The 21,277-nt window shown below is 40.8% G+C and overlaps 1 protein-coding gene across 3 annotated transcripts in view; it reads left to right on the top strand.

Annotated features, from left to right (window-relative positions):
• Nucleotides 1-875: 875 nt before the first annotated feature.
• The window catches only part of peak1 (pseudopodium-enriched atypical kinase 1), a 260,227-nt gene continuing 239,825 nt past the window's right edge, over nucleotides 876-21,277 (top strand). The window contains exons 1-3 of one of the 3 annotated variants that reach the window (XM_090201544.1): nucleotides 881-1,094; nucleotides 1,244-1,327; nucleotides 17,106-17,239. The gene's annotated coding sequence lies outside the window, so the exon portion shown is untranslated. Of the gene's footprint in view, nucleotides 1,095-1,243; nucleotides 1,328-17,105; nucleotides 17,240-21,277 lie in introns of all 3 variants that reach the window. The other 2 variants (XM_036949915.2, XM_090201545.1) reach the window with 2 other exon arrangements.

The following is a 21,277-nucleotide window of genomic DNA, read 5'->3' as shown; positions in this document are numbered from 1 at the left end:
TTTTGCAGGTAGGAACGTAAGACAAAATATCCACAGAGTAGTGTTATCAACCCGACCTTCAGTATGCTGGCCTGTATATTGTTTGCATTTCCGGTTTTATGTTTGAAAACTGAAGCAATTTGCACATGACGAACACTTGGTCAATATAATGGAGCTTAACCGAACGACAAACATTTCCAGCTGATTGCGAGGAAACATGTTTTGGTCAACTACATGTGGTTACGTTTGGCTATTGTTTCCATATTGTCCATCATGTGCAATGCATCAGCATGTTGAAAATACAAGTGACAGACCGGCGCCGCAAAAAAAAACAGTAAGCAACGCTTTCCTGTGGATAACGTTACCATATCTCCACATCCTACCACCAAAAGGACCAACAAGATGTTCAAACGGTAAAATAAGTGTGAATGTCATTTTATTCAACATTCTGCCTTATTGGGTCTTTTTTCCAGCGATTTCTTTCAGAATGATATTCATGGGTAACCATGGAAACAGTCCGAATTTTTTTTTAAAGGAAGGCGTAGTAAAAGGCCAGCAACACTGTATTATTCAGTGACCCATGAAATGATACCATTTACAGATTCTACAGACCCTACTGAGTACTCCCAACCCAACTCTTACATCGGCACGAAGAATACTTTTTTCACCATCAACCCAATATTGTCAACATACCAGTCTGAACATTGTATTTTTTAATAGTGGCCTTAAAATAATGTTTTTAAAACATATGTAAAGCCTTTTTACCATAAATGTCTTATTGCATTTGCTTATAAGCACAAAACAATCGAAATAGATACACATGTTATCTTTTGAATGAGTTTTCCACCATACAATGTTTTTGAAACGGGGGCTTTTATTTTGAAGGTTTCCTCATTACCGTATCCGAGTGACGTCATCTTTAGTGCTGCTAGCAGAATCGTAGCAGTCAGAGGAGTGAAAGATTAGTCTACGCAGAAGCATTGACAGAACTGTTCAAATACCGAAGGGTGATTTAAAAAAAAGTTATTTTTATCCCCGCACTCGACAGCAACATACGAGCGGATTATGATTGTCAAGAACTTGAAGAAGCGTGAGCGAAGATAAAGGACCTAACGGTATAAATGCGAAGTGTTTTCCGAATAGAAACGGCCAAAAGTCTCGTATCTGCTTTAAAGTTCCTGTGTTGGCAGGGACGAAAATATATGCAATGTCTTTTTGGGACAGGATTTTCTGACATTTATCATAAAGCATATTTTATTTACAGTTGATCCTTGGATAAAGGCATATCACCCAGTAGTCGCCTACCTAACTACCAACGGGAAAAGTTGACTCGTCCGTGCTACTGCAGGTAATTAAGTGGTAAAACATTACCTGCTCATTCATTGCGTGGTTACTGTAACGTTGGCACAGTTGGGTCACTATGGGACTCTGTAGAGCATTTACAAAAATGAGGCACTTCAATTATTATAAGTAGTGCATCAATGTAGCAGTTGTCAAAACATGTTTTGCTGACAACTTTGTTTAAATGGCTGTTTGGAGCTCGTCTGGACTGTTGCCCATGACTTATGCACAAGGAGTCACACATTTGTCGTTAGCAACAAGTGTAGACTAATGTCGTGTTTAAAACAACTGGAATTTAAATCACGACGTCAGTGATCTTCAGGTCGGAATTGGAATTCTGAGTTGGATTACCGTTCAAATCGATTTTTGCCAGTCTGAACTAGTTTTGTCACCTGAGTTCCTAGTTGTATGGACGCTGGGAAGTCGGAGATTTCCGAGTTCCCAGTTGTGTTGAACGCGGCATAACAGTGAAACGCTTACTTGCGGCCCTTCCCAAGAACGCAGAGAGAAAGAAAATTGAGAAATAATATCAAAGAAAAACATGTAATAATAAATACACAATGAGTAACGATTACATGCTCTATACACTGGGTACCAGTGGCGAGTCTGCGCAGGGGTACGAGGTAATTGAGGTAGATATGTACATATAACTGTAGCGCCTTGTGGTCGGTCTGATGCCAAGCAGTTGCCATTCCAAGCGGTGATGCAGCCAGTCAAGATGGTCATTATGGTGCAGCAGTAGAACTTTGTGGATCTGATGGTCCATGCCAAATATTTTCAGCCTCCTCAGGGGGAAGAGGCGTTGTTGTGCACTCGTCACCACTGAATTGGTGTTTGTGGACCATGATAAATCCTTAGTGATGTGGACACAGAGGAACTTTAAGCTCTCGACCCGCTACACTACAGCCCCGTCGATTTGAATGGGGGCATGCTCTGCCCTCCGTTTTCTGTAGTTCACGATCAGCTTCTTTGTCTTGCTGACGTTGAGGGAGAGCCAGGTCTCTGACCTACTCACTATAGGCTGTCTCATTGTCGTTGCTGATCAGGCCTGCCACCATTGTGTCGTCTGCAAACTTTATGATGGTCTTGGAGTCGTGTTTGGCCACGCAGTCGTGGGTGAACAGGGAGTACAGGAGGGGACTAAGCACAGACCCCTGAGGGGCCCCTGTGTTGATGGTCAGATTGGTGGATGTGTTGCTGCCTTGCCTTACCACCAGGGGGCGGCCCGTCAGGAAGTCCAGGAACCAGTTGCAGAGGGAGGTGTTTAATTCCAGGGTCCTTAGCTTAGTGATGAGCTTGGAAGGCACTATGGTGTTGAACGCTAAGCTGTAGTCAATGAACAGCATTCTCACATAGGTGTTCCTCTTGTCCAGGTGGGAGAGGGCAGTGTGGAGTGCAATAGAGATTGTGTCATCTGTGGATCTGTTGGGGCATTATGTGAATTGGAATGGGTCCATGGTGTCTGGGATGATGGTGTTGATGTGAGCCACGCCTTTCAAAGCATTTCATGGCTACAAATGTGAGTGCTACAGGACGATAGTCATTTAGATGGGTTTAAGCTGTATTGGAGTACTGAGAACTAAATACCCTACCAAAATTAAGTTACTTTTTCTGTTAGCGAGGGGGATCGTCTTCTGATCCAGAGATGGTGTAGGTGACTTGTGTCAAATTCCCTCCCTTGTCTGATGGATGATTATATGTGTCTGTTTTTGTTTACACAAGTGACTCAGCATTGTTATGATTGCCATTCATGAGTTGATACTGTCCACAATAGCAGGCAGTTAACTTTGTTACTTCCTCACTTGTTACAATGAATGCTAGGAGGTACAGTGAGATGGGAAATTTCAAATTAAGGTTGATGATACCAGCCCACCAGTATGTGTCAAAAATCCTTTCTGCCCTTGCCTTTGACAACTTGGATTGATTCCCAGCTCGAGAAAACATACAGCACCTAATATCCTTTAGTGTCAACAATATACTTTGTTTTATTAAAAAAAAAAAAAAATCTCCTTTAGTTAACCAGGTAGGCTCATTGAGAACAAAGTTCTCATTTGCAACTGCGACCTGTCCAAGATAAAGCATAGCAAGTCGACACATTCAACAACACAGAGTTACACATGGAATAAACAAAACATAGTCAATAATACAGTAAACAAAGGAAAACAAAAAGTCTATATGCAGTGTGTGCAAATGAGGTAAGATAAGGGAGTTTAGGCAATAAATAGGCCATGGTGGCGAAGTAATTACAATATAGCAATTAAACACTGGAAGGGTAGATGTGCAGAAGATGAGTGTGCAAGTAGAGATACTGGGGTGCAAATGAGCAAGATAAATAAATACTGTATGGGGATGAGGTAGGTAGATAGATGGGCTGTTTACAGATGGGCTATGTACAGGTGCAATGATCTGGGAGCTGCTCTGACAGCTGGTGCTTAAAGCTAGTGAGGGAGATATGAGTCTCCAGCTTCAGATATTTTTGCAGTTCATTCCAGTCATTGGCAGCAGAGAACTGGAAGGAAAGACAACCAAAGGAGGAATTGGCTTTGGGAGTGACCAGTGAGATATACCTGCTGGAGTGTGTGCTACAAGTGGGTGCTTCTATGGTGATCAGTGAGCTGAGATGAGGTGGGGCTTTACCTAGCAGATACTTGTAGATAACCTGTAGCCAGTGGGTTTGGCAACGAGTATGAAGCGAGGGACAACCAACGAGGGAATACAGGTCGCAATGGTGGGTAGTGTATGGGGCTTTGGTGATAAAACGGATGGCACTGTGATAGACTGCATCCTGTTTGTTGAGTAGTGTTGTAGGCTATTTTATAGATGACATCACTGAAGTCGAGAATCGGTAGGGTGGTCAGTTTTACGAGGGTATGTCTGGCAGCATGAGTGAGGGATGCTTTGTTGCGATATAGGAAGCCAATTCTAGATTTAATTTTGGATTGGCGATGCTTAATGAAAGTCTGGAAGGAGTGTTTACAGTCTAACCAGACACCTAGGTACTTATAGTTGTCCACGTATTCTAAGTCACAGCCGTCCAGAGTAGTGATGCTGGACGGGCGAGCAGGTGCGAGCAGTGATCGGTAGCATACATTTAGTTTTACTTGCATTTAAGAGCAGTTGGATGCCATGGATGGAGAGTTGTATGGCATTGAAGCTTGTCTGGAGGTTAGTTAACACAGTGTCCAAAGAGGGACCAGAAGTATACTGAACGGTGTCGTCTGCGTACAGGTGTACCAGAGAATCACCAGCAGCAAGAGCAACATCATTGATGTATACAGAGAAGAGTCGGCCCGAGAATTGAACCCTGTGACACCCCATAGAGACTGCCTGAGGTCCGGACAACAGGCCCTCCGATTTGACACACTGAACTATATCAGAGAAGTATTTGGTAAACCAGGCGAGGCAATCCTTTCAGAAACCAAGGCTGTCGAGTCTGCCAATAAGAATGTGGTGAATGATAGAGTCGAAAGACTTGGCCAGGTCGATGAATACAGCTGCACAGAATTGTCTCTTATTGATGGCAGTTATGATGTTGTTTAGGACCTTGAGCTTGGCTGAGGTGCACCCACGACCAGCTCTGAAACCAGATTGCATAGCGGAGAAGGTACATTGTTGTATTTTGTTCCATGACAAGCCAGGTCAAAACTGACCAGTCCAAAATTCACAAGTCTCACTGACCGCCTTGACTGAATGGGTCACAGATTTGTATTTTTAGAAAGTTGAATTGCTTGGAATACTTCTCAGATGTCACCTTGGACATGGGCATTCTGTTTGCTCTTTCCCTTTCACTTTTCATATCATAAACATTTTATATGGTGGTTGGTTGATAGTTGATTACACCTACACTGTTCCCCAGAGGTATCTAAAAACCTCTGTTGAACTGCAGTTTTTTCTCTCAAATCAATCAAATTCAGCATGGCATTAGTGATGGGGGATAAAATCAATACAATTACAAATTGGGATATCTTTTATTTTTTTTATTTTTTTGCAATATATCGTAATGACAATATCGCAATATTATTTAGCGCTAGTTGGCTGTACCTGCACAAAAACTCCAGTATTTTTCCTTCATAGCTTGTTCTTGATCTTATTTTAAAATAAGCCAATTTAGTTTTCAGCACTTATTTCCATGACTGATCATAACTCGTTTTCCCATGGTTCTCTCTTGTCCCTCTGCAGCAGGTGAGCAATATGTTTGGACCATGGAATAGCAATACAATCACAGTATTGAATCACAATACATAGAATTGTGTAAATCGGAATACATATCGTATCGGCACGTAAGTACTGCGATAATATTGTATCTTGAGGTCCCCGGCAATTCCCAACGCTGCATAGCATGTGTGTGGTAGTTTGCAAGAGAGATGACTCAGAACTTGACCTGACCTGAGAGTCTTTATTTGGTCGTGTTTCAGAGAGACACTCACCTCTTATTCATTTTGGGGAGGATTGGGAGAGGGGCGGGGGGGGGCAGCCAAGCACAAGAATACTTGTAAAGGAAATGTCATGTGACACCCTGGCCTTTGAACACTTCCCTTTCCCTCAGCCGGCCGGAAGAGCTAGCAGGGGAACAGGTGTGACCCAGCTTTAGCCTGCCTGGGAAACACCACACAACATAACCTACTGCAGCAGACTAACAGGAAACTGAAGGAGCCAATTGCAGACAGTAGATGTTGTTCTTTATCTTGAATTTAAACTTGGTTTCTTGGTTTATCAAACCAGTTGGCTGTTTACTAAACTGAGTTTTATTCAGTTAATCCATTGTCTGAACTCTAACATTGTGGCATGATTAGAGTAGATAGTTTAATTGTCTCACGTACAGGGTTACAGATGTACAGTGAGCCCCAAAAGTATTGGGACAACAGTGACACATTTAGTAGTTTTGGCTCTTATACAAGACTAAGGTTAAAGGTCAGACTGTCAGCTTTAATTTTAGGTTATTTTCATCCATATCTGGTCAACTGTTTATAAATTACAGCACCTTTTGTACAAAGCCCTCCCATTCTACGGGGGACAAATATCATATTCCCCCCCAAATTGCTAATCTCCTGTTAGTGTCATAGTGAGAAGTTAGCATGTCTTGGGGTATGATATTTGTGCGTCTGTAATAGAGGTCGACTGATTTATGATTTTTCAATACGATTATTGGAGGACCAAAAAAGCCGATACTGATTAATCGGCCATTTTTTACATTTCTAATAATGACAATTACAACAATACTGAATTAACACTTGTTTTAACTTAATATAAAACATAAATAAAATCAATTTAGCCTCAAATAAAGAAACATGTTCAATTTGGTTTAATGCAAAAACAAAGTGTTGGAGAAGAAAGTAATATGTGCCATGTAAAAAAGCTAACGTTTAAGTTCCTTGCTCAGAACATGAGAACATATGAAAGTTGGTGGTTCCTTTTAACATGAGACTTCAATATTCCAGGGTAAGAAGTTTTAGGTTGTAGTTAATATAGTATTTATAGGACTATTTCTCTCTATACCATTTGTATTTCATATACCTTTGACTGTGGATGTTCTTATAGGCACTATAGTATTGCCAGTGTAACAGTATAGCTTCCGTTCCCCTCCTTGCCCCTACCTGGGCTCGAACCAGAAACACATAGACAACAGCCACACTCGAAGCATCGTTACCCATCGCTCCACAAAAGCCGCGGCCCTTGCAGCGCTAGGGGAATAACTACTCCAAATCTAAAAGCGAGTGACGTTTGAAACAGTATTAGCGCACACCCAGCTAACTAGCTAGCCATTTCACATTGGTTACACCAGCCATTAGGCTGATAGGCTTGAAGTCATAAACAGCGCTCTGCTTGCGAAGAGCTGCTGGCAAAACGCACAAAAGTGCTGTTTGAATGAATGATTACGGGCCTGCTGCTGTTCAGTCAGACTGCTCTATCAAATCAGACTTAATTATAACATAATAACACACAGAAATACGAGCCTTTGGCCATTTTATGATCGAATCCGGAAACTATCATTTCGAAAACAAAACGTTTATTTCAGTGAAATACGGAACCGTTCGGTATTTTATCTAACGGATAGGCATCCCTAAGTCTAAATATTCTTGTTACATTGCACAACCTTCAATGTATGTCATAATTACGTAAAATTCTGGCAAATTAGTTCGCAATGAGCCAGGCAGCCCAAACTGTTGCATATAACCTGACTCTGCGTGCAATGAACGCAAGAGAAATTACACAATTTCACCTGGTTAATATTGCCTGCTAAACTGGATCAGTAGTTATAACTAGTGATTATGATTGATTGTTTTTTATAAAATAAGTTTAATGCTAGCTAGCAATTTACCTTGGCCTCTACTACATTCGTGTGACAGGCAAGCTACTCGTGGAGGTCAATGGTTAGAGCGTTGGACTAGTTAACTATGCGGTTGCAAGATTGGAACCCCTGATCTGACAAGGTGAAAATCTGTCGCTCTGCCCATGAACAAGGCAGTTAACCCACAGTTCCTAGGCAGTCATTGAAAATAAGAATGTGTTCTTAACTGACTTGCCTAGTTAAATAAAAGGTATAAAAAAAAATCCTATTGTTATGAAAACTTGAAATCGGCCCTAATTAATCGCCCATTCCGATTAATCGGTCGACCTCTAGTCTGTAACGTTCTTACTCGTCATTATTCACAATTCATTCAGGACTATCCGTAATCATGGCAGCATCCACATGAATGTAACAGTGTTTAGAAACATTATATTCTGATTTACAATAAAAGTGACTCCAAATTGATACAGCATTATTTACCATTGATTTCTATTGGGCACAACATAATGTGAAACACAACCAAAACAAACAAAAAATGCATCCAACAAGTTTGTAGAGTCACAAGCTTGATGTAATCATTGCGTGCTAGGAATATGGGACCAAATACAATACGTTTGACTTCTTTAAAAGCCACAAGTGAATTTGTCACTAAAAACTGCTGTAATTTCTAAATGGTTCACCCGATATGGATGAAAATACCATCCAATTAAAATTGACAGTCTGCACTTTAACCTCAGTCATTGTATAATTTTAAATCCAAAAAAACACAAAATGTCACTGTCTCAATACTTTTGGAGCTCACTGTAATTACAGAGTATAGTGAAATTCTTTCGCTCCAACATTACAGGACAAATGGAAATAAGACCTGTGGGGCAGGGGGGATTGGAGTAGGTAGCTGACTAGTGGTGGCTATTCATCATGCTAAATGTCCACTGGGGTGGAGGCAGGGTGAAATGTCAGTTGGTGGGGGGTTAGGAGTGGACAAGGGGAGTAGGTAGCTGACTAGTGGTGGCTATTCATCTTGCTAAATGTCCACTGGGGTGGAGGCAGGGTGAAATGTCAGTTGGTGGGGGGTTAGGAGTGGACAAGGGGAGTAGGTAGCTGACTAGTGGTGGCTATTCATCATGCTAAATGTCCACTGGTGGGGGGTTAGGAGGGGACAAGGGGAGTAGGTAGCTGACTAGTGGTGGCTATTCATCATGCTAAATGTCCACTGGTGGGGGGTTAGGAGGGGACAAGGGGAGTAGGTAGCTGACTAGTGGTGGCTATTCATCATGCTAAATGTCCATTGGGGTGGAGGCAGGGTGAAATGTCAGTTGGTGGGGGGTTAGGAGGGGACAAGGGGAGTAGGTAGCTGACTAGTGGTGGCTATTCATCATGCTAAATGTCCATTGGGGTGGAGGCAGGGTGAAATGTCAGTTGGTGGGGGGTTAGGAGGGGACAAGGGGAGTAGGTAGCTGACTAGTGGTGGCTATTCATCATGCTAAATGTCCACTGGTGGGGGGTTAGGAGGGGACAAGGGGAGTAGGTAGCTGACTAGTGGTGGCTATTCAGCAGCCTGATGATCTGGGGGGTTAGAAGCTATTTGCCAAGAACTGCAAAGCTGCTGTGTTTTTTCACGCTCAAGAATGGTCCACCACCCAAAGGACACCCAGCCAATTTGACACAACTATGGGAAGCATTGAAGTCAACACTGGCCAGCATCCCTGTGGAACACTTTCGACACCTTGTAGAGTCCATGCCCACAATTGAGGCTGTTCTGAGGGCAAAAGTGGGCTCATCTCAATATTAGGAAGGTGTTCCTAATGTTTTGTACATTCTGTGTTTGTTTGATCTAGCTAGGGGTGTGCAGTTCAGACATGGAAATGTAGTCTTTATTTACCCTACAGAGTGGGTTTTCGTGGGCTATTTTTAAATTTTTGATCATACGCTGCTAACTTCAGTAAGGCCGCAAGGTAATAATGAATTTATCCACAAACCATAAATGATCTGCTATTAGTAAAAAAAACTTGAGGTTCTTTGAAATGAATTCCTTTGGTGGACTGCACGGCCATTTGAGCCGAGACTTGCATTACTGAAACAGGTGTGTCTTTCTTGTCATTGTTCACCGTTTACTCCAGTTTCAACGGTGTTATTCCCTTTTCAATGTTGAGACATACAATTTAAAGCATTAGAAAGCTAACATTATTAAATTTTTAACCAGAAGATGCCCATATTTGGCACGTTTTCTTTTGCTTAAACTTGGTGAGTAAGCTTTTGTTGAACATGAAACAAAGTATGCCCCAAGACTGATGAATTTGGGGGCTCCCGAGGGGTGCAGCGTTCTAAGGCACTACATCTCGGTGCTTGAGGCGATGCTACAGACACCCTGGTTTGATTCCAGGCTGTATCACAAGCAGCCGTGAATAGGAGTCCCGTAGGGCGGTGCACATTTGGCCCAGCGTCATCTGGGTTTGACCGGTGTAGGCAGTCATTGTAAATAAGAATTTGTTCTTGCCTAGTTAAGTAAAGGTTCAAATAAAAAATGAATGCACTAAGTAAGTCGCTCTGGATAAGAGGGTCTGATAAATGACACTTTTAAAATGTAAGGAATGTTATTTGCCTTCATTAAAACAATGTTTTTGTTGCATATTTCAGTCCGGAACCTGCCTAGGTTTACGGGGAGTAAATGGCACACTATAGCAGTTCACAAAAAGCCTAAAATAGATGAGACTCCTATTATTCCAGAACTGCATCTTACATCTTTTGGTTGGAAAACATTTCCCTACTTTTATCAACCAGTCTATTTTGAATTTGGGATAAAGCTGCCATGATTTGGCAAGCAATGCAGCTTTTCTACAACTTGTGTTTTTTTAGCTTATCTACAATTTCAGCCAATCAAAACACCTAAAAATAACCCATGGTATCAAGAACAAGATGAAACGAGCCACTTATGATTCTCCAAATGGCAGTTTCTTGTCATTCTTGCTAGCAATCTGGCCATCCAGAATCGCAACACACTGACTTCTGCTCCATTAAAGTGCACACATCGTTTTATATCTTTATGTGTGGTCTCATTTGAAATAGGTGGAGATTCAAGTGGCAATTCTTTCCAAAAAAATTAAGTTCAATATGATTAGACTATAGTTAACTACAGTGGCTGTAAAATATACTGAACAAAAATATAAAAATATAAATGCAACACTTTCAACAATGTTATATTTTTCATATAAGGAAATCAGTCAATTTAAATAAATTCATTAGGCCTCAATCTATGGATTTCGGATGACTGGGTATGGGTGCAGCCATTGATGTAGAGGTCCTGGGCTCAGACAATCCCGCTGGTGAAGTAGCCAGATGTGGATGTCCTGGGCTGGCATGGTTACACGTGATCTGCCGTTTTGAGGCCGGTTTGATGTACTGACAAATTCTCTAAAACAAAGTTGGAGGTGGCTTATGGTAGAGGAATGAACATTACATTCTCTGGCAACAGCTCTGGTGAACATTGCTACAGTCAGCATGCCAATTGCACACTCCCTCAACTTGAGACATATGTGGTATTGTGTTGTGTGACAACTGCACATTTAGTGGCATTTTATTGTCCCCAGCACAAAGTGCACCTTTGTAATGATGCGTTTAATAAGCTTCTTGATACGACACCTGTCAGGTGAATGGATTATCTTGGCAAAGGAGAAATGCTCACTAACAGGGATGTAAACGCATATGTGCACAATCTGAGAGAAACAAGCTTTTTGTGCATATCGTACATTTCCGGGATCTTTTATTTCAGCTCATTAAACATGGGACCAACACTTTACATGTTGCGTTTCTGTTCAGTATAAATATTGATAATGGAAAGAAGTGAAGAGCGCTCAACCAACGTGAGTCGAGGTGCAACCAAAACATAATTGAAAAGGCCCACAGGCTACCATGGTGAGCGAGTTTTGCACATTTTTAATTTCCAATAAGTATTGATTACCCATTTATTTGCCTGCAACTCGTTCTCCTAAAAGGTAGGCTGTATCCTGTATGCAAAACGTAGGTTAAGAGAAAGTGGAAGTGTCCGCCGTCATCATTCTTGCTGCTTCATGTTCAGTAGCCATACCTGTGAGATCAGGTGCACAAGTGGTCTCTATTAAATGGAGTAGGCTGTAGTCTATGCATGGGCGGAGAAGCACTGGGCAGTTATCTTTGCAAGGATATGTACTTCCTAAATATGATTAGGCTATAGTTTACTACATTGCGTAGAAATAAATATTGATCAACCATATTTGTGTCCGTCTGAAAATTGTCCCACTCCTAAAGGTAGGCTATAAAATGTAGCTCAAGACAAAGTGCAAGTCTCTCCAACTCTGCTCTCTTCAAACTATGTCTAGCCTGTTGGCTGATATAGCCCAGTAATACAGATAGCCTAATATAATGAGGTGAAAATCTCTGGTAATTTGCCCTATTTCAGAGGTTATTTCTGCGCATTTCGATATTGCCTATAAGGCGTAAAATTGCAGCTCACTTGCAAGCTATGGTCCCAACATCACATACACCTAAAATAACATTGCGGGACTGCGGTTGGGTTCGAGACAATTTCTTGTGGTAGCGGGAGGGAGTCGGACAGACAGTAGGTGCTTGCTGGTGCGGTATGAAAGCTGCGGGTGCAGGCGGGATGAAGAAATCTGTCCCATGCAGACCTCTACTTTGGGCGACAAATTATGCTGTTTACATGCACCATAGGCCTCTGCGGTACTAGAACAAGTTTATTTTGAAGTGTGTTAGCCTAAATGGCCAATTATTCTGTTTAGAGATGCACCGATATTATATTTTCTGGCCGATACCGATATCCGATTATTTTCCTTACCAAAAATAAAACCTATATTGATAAGAGATATATAAACATTCAGCACCCTTTTTAAGCATTCTAGTACAGTTAAATAGTTAACACACACAGAACGCTGCGTCCAAGGCACTGCATCTCAGTGGTTCGAATCCAGGCTCTATCACATCCGGCTGTGATTGGGAGTCCCATAGGGCGGCACACAATTGACCCAGCGTTTGGCCCGGTGTAGGCCGTCATTGTAAATAACTGAATTGCTAAGAACAAATTCTTAAGTTAAATAAAGGTTACACACACACCACACTGATCAAAAAGTTATTTTGTTGGCATTTACGTATGTCCCCATTACCAGTACAACATAATTTAAACCTTTTTCTTTCACTTACTTGCTGTGCTGTTTCGTTGCTCAGTTGTTTCTTTCTCAACCAGGATTTCTCATACTATGGAACGCCGTTTGGGTCTTTGCGTGTCAAAAAATACACATCAAATAACGCCATTTAACATGACAAATAAGCTTGTTGATCCATCAGGACCTGAATATCACTGCACGCCACATAATAATTTAAGGCATTCATTAATTATATATATTTACGTAGATATTACACATTGATTACACTATCACTCATATTTCATATGTCATAGGTATGCTATGATGCTGGCAAAAGTTGTTTTGCGCATATACAGTGCTGGTCAGAAAAAAGCTAGCTGGCGCATAGATGCAAACAATGTTCTTCCCCAAAAACATAGCAAATCGACAATCTGTTTCAGTAGCTATAGTTAGCTAACTAACTATATAGCTAGGTGTCATCTAAAATGACCCTATTTCATCAAACAGTTCTTATTTGAAGAATGGTGGTGGGACCCATCTATGTGAAGCTAGCCACAATAAGAATTGGCCACAATAGTTTACTTTGCGGTTAGCCTTCAAAATAAAAGTATGTCATTGACAGTGACGCAAATGAATACGAATAGAATTATGCCATATTTGAATAGATCATGCTAAATGAGGTTGAAATGTTGTTATATAAAATCAACAAAACACAATAATTTGACAAATCTGAAATCACACTGGATGTATTACACTTTAGAATTGCATTAGGGCATACAGTTGAAGTTAACATACACACTCTTTCACGATTCCTGACATTTAATCCAAGTAAAAATCCCCTGTTTTAGGTCAGTTAGGATCACCACTTTATTTTAAGAATGTGAAATGTCTGAGAGCCTGAGAAAGAGCCTGAGAAAAATCCAATCAGGAACGCAGCGGTTTCTAAATAAGAGTCCCTTCCTATGCGTCCCTATTGAGCAGTGAATGGGATATCAACGAGATTCCTTTTTCTATGGTGTCCTTAACGTATCTAGTGTCACAAGACATAGTTTCAGGCTTTTATTTAGAAAAATGAGCGTGAAGGACAACATTGCGTCAGTGTTCGGCTGGTGGCTCTCATAGTGATTTGTGCGTAATAGACAAATGCGGCCATTGTTTCTGTCGCTCCTACTAAGAATCCAACTGTCCCGGTTGATATATTATCGAATAGATATTTGAAAAACACCTTGAGGATTGATTATAAACAACGTTTGCCATGTTTCTGTCGATATTATGGATCTAATTTGGAATATTATATCGGCGTTGTCGTGACCGCAATTTCCGGTCGATTTCTCAGCCAAACGTGAAGAACAAACGGAGCTATTTCGGGTACAAAAATAATCCTTATGGAAAAAGGAACATTTGCTATCTAACTGTGAGTCTCGTGAGTGAAAACATCCGAAGCTCATCAAAGGTAAATTATTTAATTTTATTTGCTTTTCTGATTTTCGTGACCAAGCTGCCTGCTGCTAGCTAGGCATAATGCTATGCTAGGCTATCGATAAACTTACATAATTTCAAAATCTGAGATGACAGGGTGATTAACAAAAGGCTAAGCTGTGTTTCAATATATTTCACTTGTGATTTCATGAATATTAATATTTTCTAGTAATATTTTTTGTCCGTTGCGTTATCCTAATAAGTGTCAGTTGATGACAATTCTCCCGGATCCGGGATGGTAGTTCCAAGAGGATAAACGATGTAGAACTGTAGAATTTAGAATATACAGTTGAAGTCGGAAATTTAAATACACCTTAGCAAATACATTTAAACTAAGTTTTTTTACAATTCCTGACATTTAATCCCAGTAAAAATTCCCTGTTTTAGGTCAGCTAGGATCACCACTTTATTTTAAGAATGTGAAATGTCAGAATAAAGTAGAGAGAATGAGTTATTTCAGCTTTTATGTCTTTCATCACATTCCCAGTGGGTCAGAAGTTTGCTTACACTCAATTAGTATTTGGTAGCATTGCCTTTAAATTGTTTAACTTGGGTCAAATGTTTTGGGTAACCTTCCACAAGCTTCCTACAATAAGTTGGGTGAATATAGGCCCATTCCTCCTGACAGAGCTGGTGTAACTGAGTCAGGTTTGTAGGCCTCCTGGCTCGCACATGCTTTTTCAGTTCTGCCCACACATTTTCTATGGGATTGAGGTCAGGGCTTTGTGATGGCCACTCCAATACCTTGACTTTGTTGTCCTTGACCCATTTTGCCACAACTTTGGAAGTATGCTTGGGGTCATTGTCCTTTTTGGAAGACCCATGTGCGACCAAGCTTTAACTTCCTGACTGATGTCTTGAGATGTTGCTTCAATATATCCACATACTTTTCTCTCCTCATGATGCCATCTATTTTGGGAAGTGCACCAGTCCCTCCTGCAGCAAAGCACCCCCACAACATGATGCTGCCACTCCGTGCTTCACGGTTGGGATGGTGTTCTTTGGCTTGCAAGCATCCCCTTTTTCCTCCAAACATAATGATGGTCATTATGGCCAAACAGTTCTATTTTTGTTTCATCAGACCAGAGGACATTTCTCCAAAAAGTATGATCTTTGTCCCTATGTGCAGTGCAAACCATAGTCTGGCTTTATTATGGTGGTTTTGGAGCAGTGACTTCTTCCTTGCTGAGCGGCCTTTCAGGTAATGTCGATATAGGACTCGTTTTACTGTGGATATAGATACTTTTATACCTGTTTCCTCCTGCATCTTCACAAGGTCCTTTGCTGTTTTTCTGGGATTGATTTGCACTTTTCGCACCAAAATACGTTAATCTCTAGGAGACAGAACGCATCTCCTTCCTGAGTGGTATGATGGCTGCGTGGTCCCATGGCATTTATACTTGCGCCTCCATCCTGAGCGGTATGGCAGTTGCGTGGTCCCATGGTGTTTTTACTTGCGTACTATTGTTTGTACAGATGAACGTGGTACCTTCAGGCATTTGGAAATTGCTCCCAAGGATGAACCAAGTACTTGTATGAGGTGACTACCTCAAGTTCTGAACCCTCAGTGGCAGTAAGAACACCTGTGGGAAGAGGGGCATTCTTCTTACCAAACCACATTAACTTTTGTTTTGGAGGTGTTCAGAACAAGGTTCAGGGTGAGCGTGCCCAAGCTTTCTAAGAAAGCTTTGTTGTAGAGCATTTAACACAAAATCCAGGGAGGGACCAGCTCTGTATAAGACTGTATCATCTACATATAAATGGATAAGAGAGCTTCCTACTGCCTGATCTATGTTGTTGATGTAAATTGAGAAGCGCGTGGGGCCTAGGATTGAGCCTTGGGGTACTCCCTTGGTGACAGGCAGGAGATGAGCTTCAAAGTTAGAATTCGTATAGACCTAACTGTATTAAAAATCTTTCTCTTTCTGGTGCTCCTTACATTATGTTTGGTGCGTAACATTTTTAAAGTTGGCAGCTGTGAGTATTTTTGGTCGAAAGTGTTTTTTGTTTATAAGGGGGAGACGGACAGTGTGTGAGGGATGGATAGTGTTTGTCTGTGTTAACTGAAGAGAAGGCTTCATGCAGTGTTCTCCCTTTATTGCCACAATGACATGCAGATCAGTATGCATATACTGTATATTCCCTTCTCACATTCCTCAAGCCAAATCACAGGTAGGCCTTTGCAAATATATGCAAATTAGCCGCTCTATTATATTATAAAGTGTGAAGTTAAATTCAAGATGTTTTTTAAAGTGAGTAAAAGTGTGAATATCAGTGATTGGCATTTTGTGTAGCAAATGCGCATAACTTTTATAAATGGTAACAAGTGTCCAGGGGACGGGTCGAACAGGATGCTAGGCCTCTGAATTTTTCCCCCTGTGGTGTCTCGATACTACTCGGCATTGTGCTACTTGGCCTGGTAGCGTGACAACACTAATCACTGATGCATTTGTTCATGTCTTATAATTAACTCTGGCAAATACATTTTATAACAAATTCAATAATTTATTTGATATCCTATTGAGTTCAATAAATGTTTTTGTATTGTTGAATTCTGTTTTAATGTCTGGATGCTTATTTTTCAGAAATGTTGTGCACAAAGTTGTTTACATTCCTTTTAGTGAGCATTACTCCTTTGCCAAGATAATCAATCCACCTGACAGGTGTGGCATATCCAGAAGCTGATTAAACAGCATGATCATTACACAGGTGCACCTTGTGCTGGGGAAAATAAAAGGCCAGTCTAAAATGTGCATTTTTGTCACACAACACAATGCCACAGATGTCTAAAGTGCACAATTGGCATGCTGACTGCAACAATGTCCACCAGAGCTGTTTCCTGGGAATGTAATATTCATTCCTCTACCACAACATCGTTTTAGAGAATTTGGCAGTACGTCCAACCGGCCTCATAACCGCAGACCACGTGTAACCACGCCAGCCCAGGATATCCACATCCGACTACTTCACCTGCAGGATTGTCTGAGACCAGCCACCCAGACAGGCGATGGAAATTGTGAGTAGTTCTGTCTGTAATAAAGCCCTTTTGTGGGGAAAAACTCATTCTAATTGGCTGGGCCTGGCTCCCCAGTGGTTGGACCTGGCTCCCAAGTGGGTGGGCCTATGCCCTCCCAGGCACACCCATGGCTGCGCCCCTGCCCAGTCATGTGAAATCCATAGATTAGGACCTAATGAATTGATGTTAATTCACTGATTTCCTTATATGAACTGTAACTCAGTGAAAATAATTTAAATTCTTGAATGTTGCATTTATATTTTTGCTCAATATATAATATTTACGTAAAAACACATTGTATGTGGACATGTTTCTTATTACTGTAACACTGACAAGTTCTTGTAAAACACATTATTCATCATCTAGAGCAGTGGTTCCCAACTCCAGTGCTCGAACCCCAAAAGTACACATTTTTAGCCTAGGACAAGCACACCTGATTCAACTTGTCAAATATTCACCATGCCTGTTGGGAACCATTGATCTAGAGGAGTAGTCATTAGATGAGCACAAGTGAATTTAATTTATTCACTTAAACACTGTCTAACGAATGAGGATCTTTTTCTCAAACACCCCCATTACCACACTTTACCTTTTCATTACTGAAATGACTTAAAACATTCAAATTGGGAGAAACTCTTTAGAGAACCATTACCGTACCAACATGGAGGCATGAATGGGCTTTAGTGATGTGGTCGATTGTTTGCTGACTCATAATGGCAGTCTCCTATTCCTTGCAGATTGATCTAAGGGCCTCTCATTACCAAAACACACATCTCATTACTGCAGCATTTTTACGTCTGTTTTGGTAATGATAATAAGCCAATGGGTGTGCTATGCTGGTAACTTTAATCACTTATTAGGACCGCTGTTTACACCACCTGTAAAACATCTGTTATTTGATTAAGTATAGTTTTCCAAGAAATACTGCGTGCACTTAGCTATACTGATGTTTGATATCCCAGGACAGGGTTTGGTCCATATCCCACATATTTAGATGAGCAAATGGCATAACATGATATGCCTAAGGAATCCCATTTAAATGTATAAATGCATCTAAAATACATTAAAACCCACACACATCCACGTCCTAATACACCAATATAACCTATAAAAATGTTGGGGAAGTCACTTAGAACCACACATATCCACATCCTAATACACCAATATAACCTATAAAGACGTTGGGGAAGTAACTTTTTCTAAAAAACGTAATTTTGTAATGCGTAAGTCCGCTTTTGAAAACACATGCAATTAATTACAATACTTATGCCAAAATATGAGGTATTTTTACCCATCAACCCATCTACTGTTTTCTGTAGGGCAACTAAGTATTTTGTTGGCAACAGGACATTTTCACGGCGCAATGGACTGATGAGTGTTTCATCTGAACTGCTATTGCGTCACATATTGTTTCCTTTCATCGGAAACTAACCCCAGCAGCCGAAGGCTTTGGATACACAACGTCAAACACGACCTGCCAATACTCTGGGAAAGTCTCAAGATTAATCCAGTTTCCTGTTTTAATTTAGGCCAACACCCTTCCACAGCTCTTAATCTAATAACCAGTATTGGATACCTGATGTGTCTGAGATAAAAGTCAAAACTATTTATGAATTCATTAGGCTGTAACAAACGTTACATGCAGAAAGGCATGCAAAAGTGAAGGCTCCTCCTCAGAAGAAGGGGAGGATCATCCTCCTCAGTGAATTTCATAAAAATGTGAAACATTTTAAAAAGTTATCCTTTTTAGATACAATTATGCCAAATATATTCACATGTCCACAGATAATTGATTGAAACACACTGCTTAGCAAACATTTTAATAGTTAGCTTAATTTCAGTTTGTGACTAAACAAGCAAGTATAGTGTAGAGAATCATTGTACCTTCTAAACTGCTGTGTAATATCTTTTCAATAGCCAAAAGTATTGTATTTTCAGCTGTTTGAAGCTGTTGTACAAAACCAAAAGTAAAAAATGCAAAGATTAAACATAACAATGGGAAGCATAGAAATAGCCCACAGAACAGATCTACCATTTCTTAGACTTGCTTTCAATGATGACATATCTATAACACACATTTCTATGTGAATTTGGTTGGGTTGCTCAAAAGGTTATGTTGCAGCTAGCTAGTAAATGCATCTAGCAAGTTTCGTGTACTCAAACACCTGGCTCAAACAGAGAGTGATGCTATGTTAGCTAGCTGGTTATGGCTATCCAACACTGGAACTCTTCCAAGTCGGTCAGCTTTAAGTTTTATTTATTGCCACTGGGGCCTTCCGGTGTAACTGCTAAACTGCTTGCTGTACGCTGTACTGCCTGATTGTAGTGGGTTTACTAACACGTTAGTAATTGTAGCTATATTGACTATGGCGTTAACTAATATGGTGACAACGATGTAGGCTGTGTGGAGCGGTTAGCCGTTATGGTATGAAAGTTTGGCTTGGAAAGGTTTTTTCGCAGGGTCACGGAATAAGGCGTAGATGCAAGAAGGAATTATGCAAAGAGATCATACTGTTTGTATGTGGCTGATATGCATGTGAATTGTGTTTGGGGATGATCAATGGTCTATTCATTCCGCCAATTATGTTAAAGTTACTTAAACGGAAGCACACTGAACGAAACGGGGATAAACATACTTGAATTTGTCCTGTAGAAACTCTCGTTTGCAACTGTTTGGACTAGTGATTACACCCTAAATCAGCTAGTTGTGTGCAAGGCGGTATGTGTCATTGTCACCTTGATTAACAACAAAATAACTACCCGTGCACCTACATTGTAAACTTTCATTCGTAGGCTAGGTTGTAGCAACCTCATGATGGGTATAGGGAAAATTTGAGTATCGTGTAATAACTTAAACCAATCAATGTTACGTTGAGCTGGCTGAACGGAAAATTAATGAGTCATCCAATATGCTGAAATTGAAATAGGGTCATGCTCATGAAACAAAAACAAATTGTCCTTCCTAATCTTAAACGGCACTGACTACCATTGGTATGCATTTCACTCAAGTGATGGAACTTTATAGACACTCGACTCAACCAACTAAAAAGATACCCACCGAAACCATCAAACTTTATAGGCCTTGAGAAAGCATCTGGTTGAGACTCTCTTAGCTTTATATAATTCAATAATTTCATTGCAGCACCTGACATTTCTGGATGTCATTTCACAGTAGTCTCAAATAATTAAATGTGTCTAGATTAAGGCATTTGTTTATCCACACTGACAATTGAATCAGTGTTTGGTATCATCACATAGGCCTAGTTCCAGCTCTCCAAGTTCTTTCAGCACCTGACAGTAAAGAGAGAGATGAGGGTTGGTTGATTCATCTTGATAGGTATAGCCTAAACATATCGGAATCATTGACTGCTCTCGTGCTCTGACCGATGTCCTGAGGTATTTTGCTTTGCTTTCGTGCACCTTCATTTCCAAATTCCCACTATAAAGAAGTTTCCAGTTTCATTTGAGGCAGGTTTAAATATACCCCTGCGTGAAGAGTGCTGACAACCCGCTCTCTACGATCAGGCAGTACATTTCACAGCAGAGCACTGGCACCAGGCAGGGGCCCCAAGCCTGCTGTCTGTGATTGGCCTAGGTCTGACTGACTTTCTCACTGACCTTCTGACTAACTGCAGTAAACCAGCTGCTGGTGCTCTGATTGCTGTAACAGGTAACTTCTCTTTTTTTCTTTCCTCCTGCCTTGCCATAAGTCTAGTCCAGGAAATATTCCACCAAGGAGGAAAGAATGGCCTTTGTCTTCATGTAGCTAAGGTTTTGGTTTTCATTTTGGAACAATTTCTGAAATTCCTTTGCCTCTTGAAATGCCCCATTGGGATTTGTTAGTAGCACTTGGTTAGAGAGTCAGTTTCTCATGGTCCTGCACTTGTTGTACTGATCATGTTTTTTTTACGATTTTGATGTTTTTAATGGCCAGAAATTAGGCAAAATGGTCCTGTATTCATAGCTCCATTTACACTTTAATATATAGCCTTCTTGACCCTATGTATACAGTTGAAGTCGGAAGTTCACATACACTTA

This window comes from Oncorhynchus mykiss, chromosome 2 (assembly GCF_057628025.1).
Source record: "Oncorhynchus mykiss isolate SJ-2025 chromosome 2, ASM5762802v1, whole genome shotgun sequence".
Classification (NCBI taxonomy): domain Eukaryota; kingdom Metazoa; phylum Chordata; class Actinopteri; order Salmoniformes; family Salmonidae; genus Oncorhynchus; species Oncorhynchus mykiss.
This window is presented reverse-complemented; position numbering and strand designations above follow the sequence as displayed.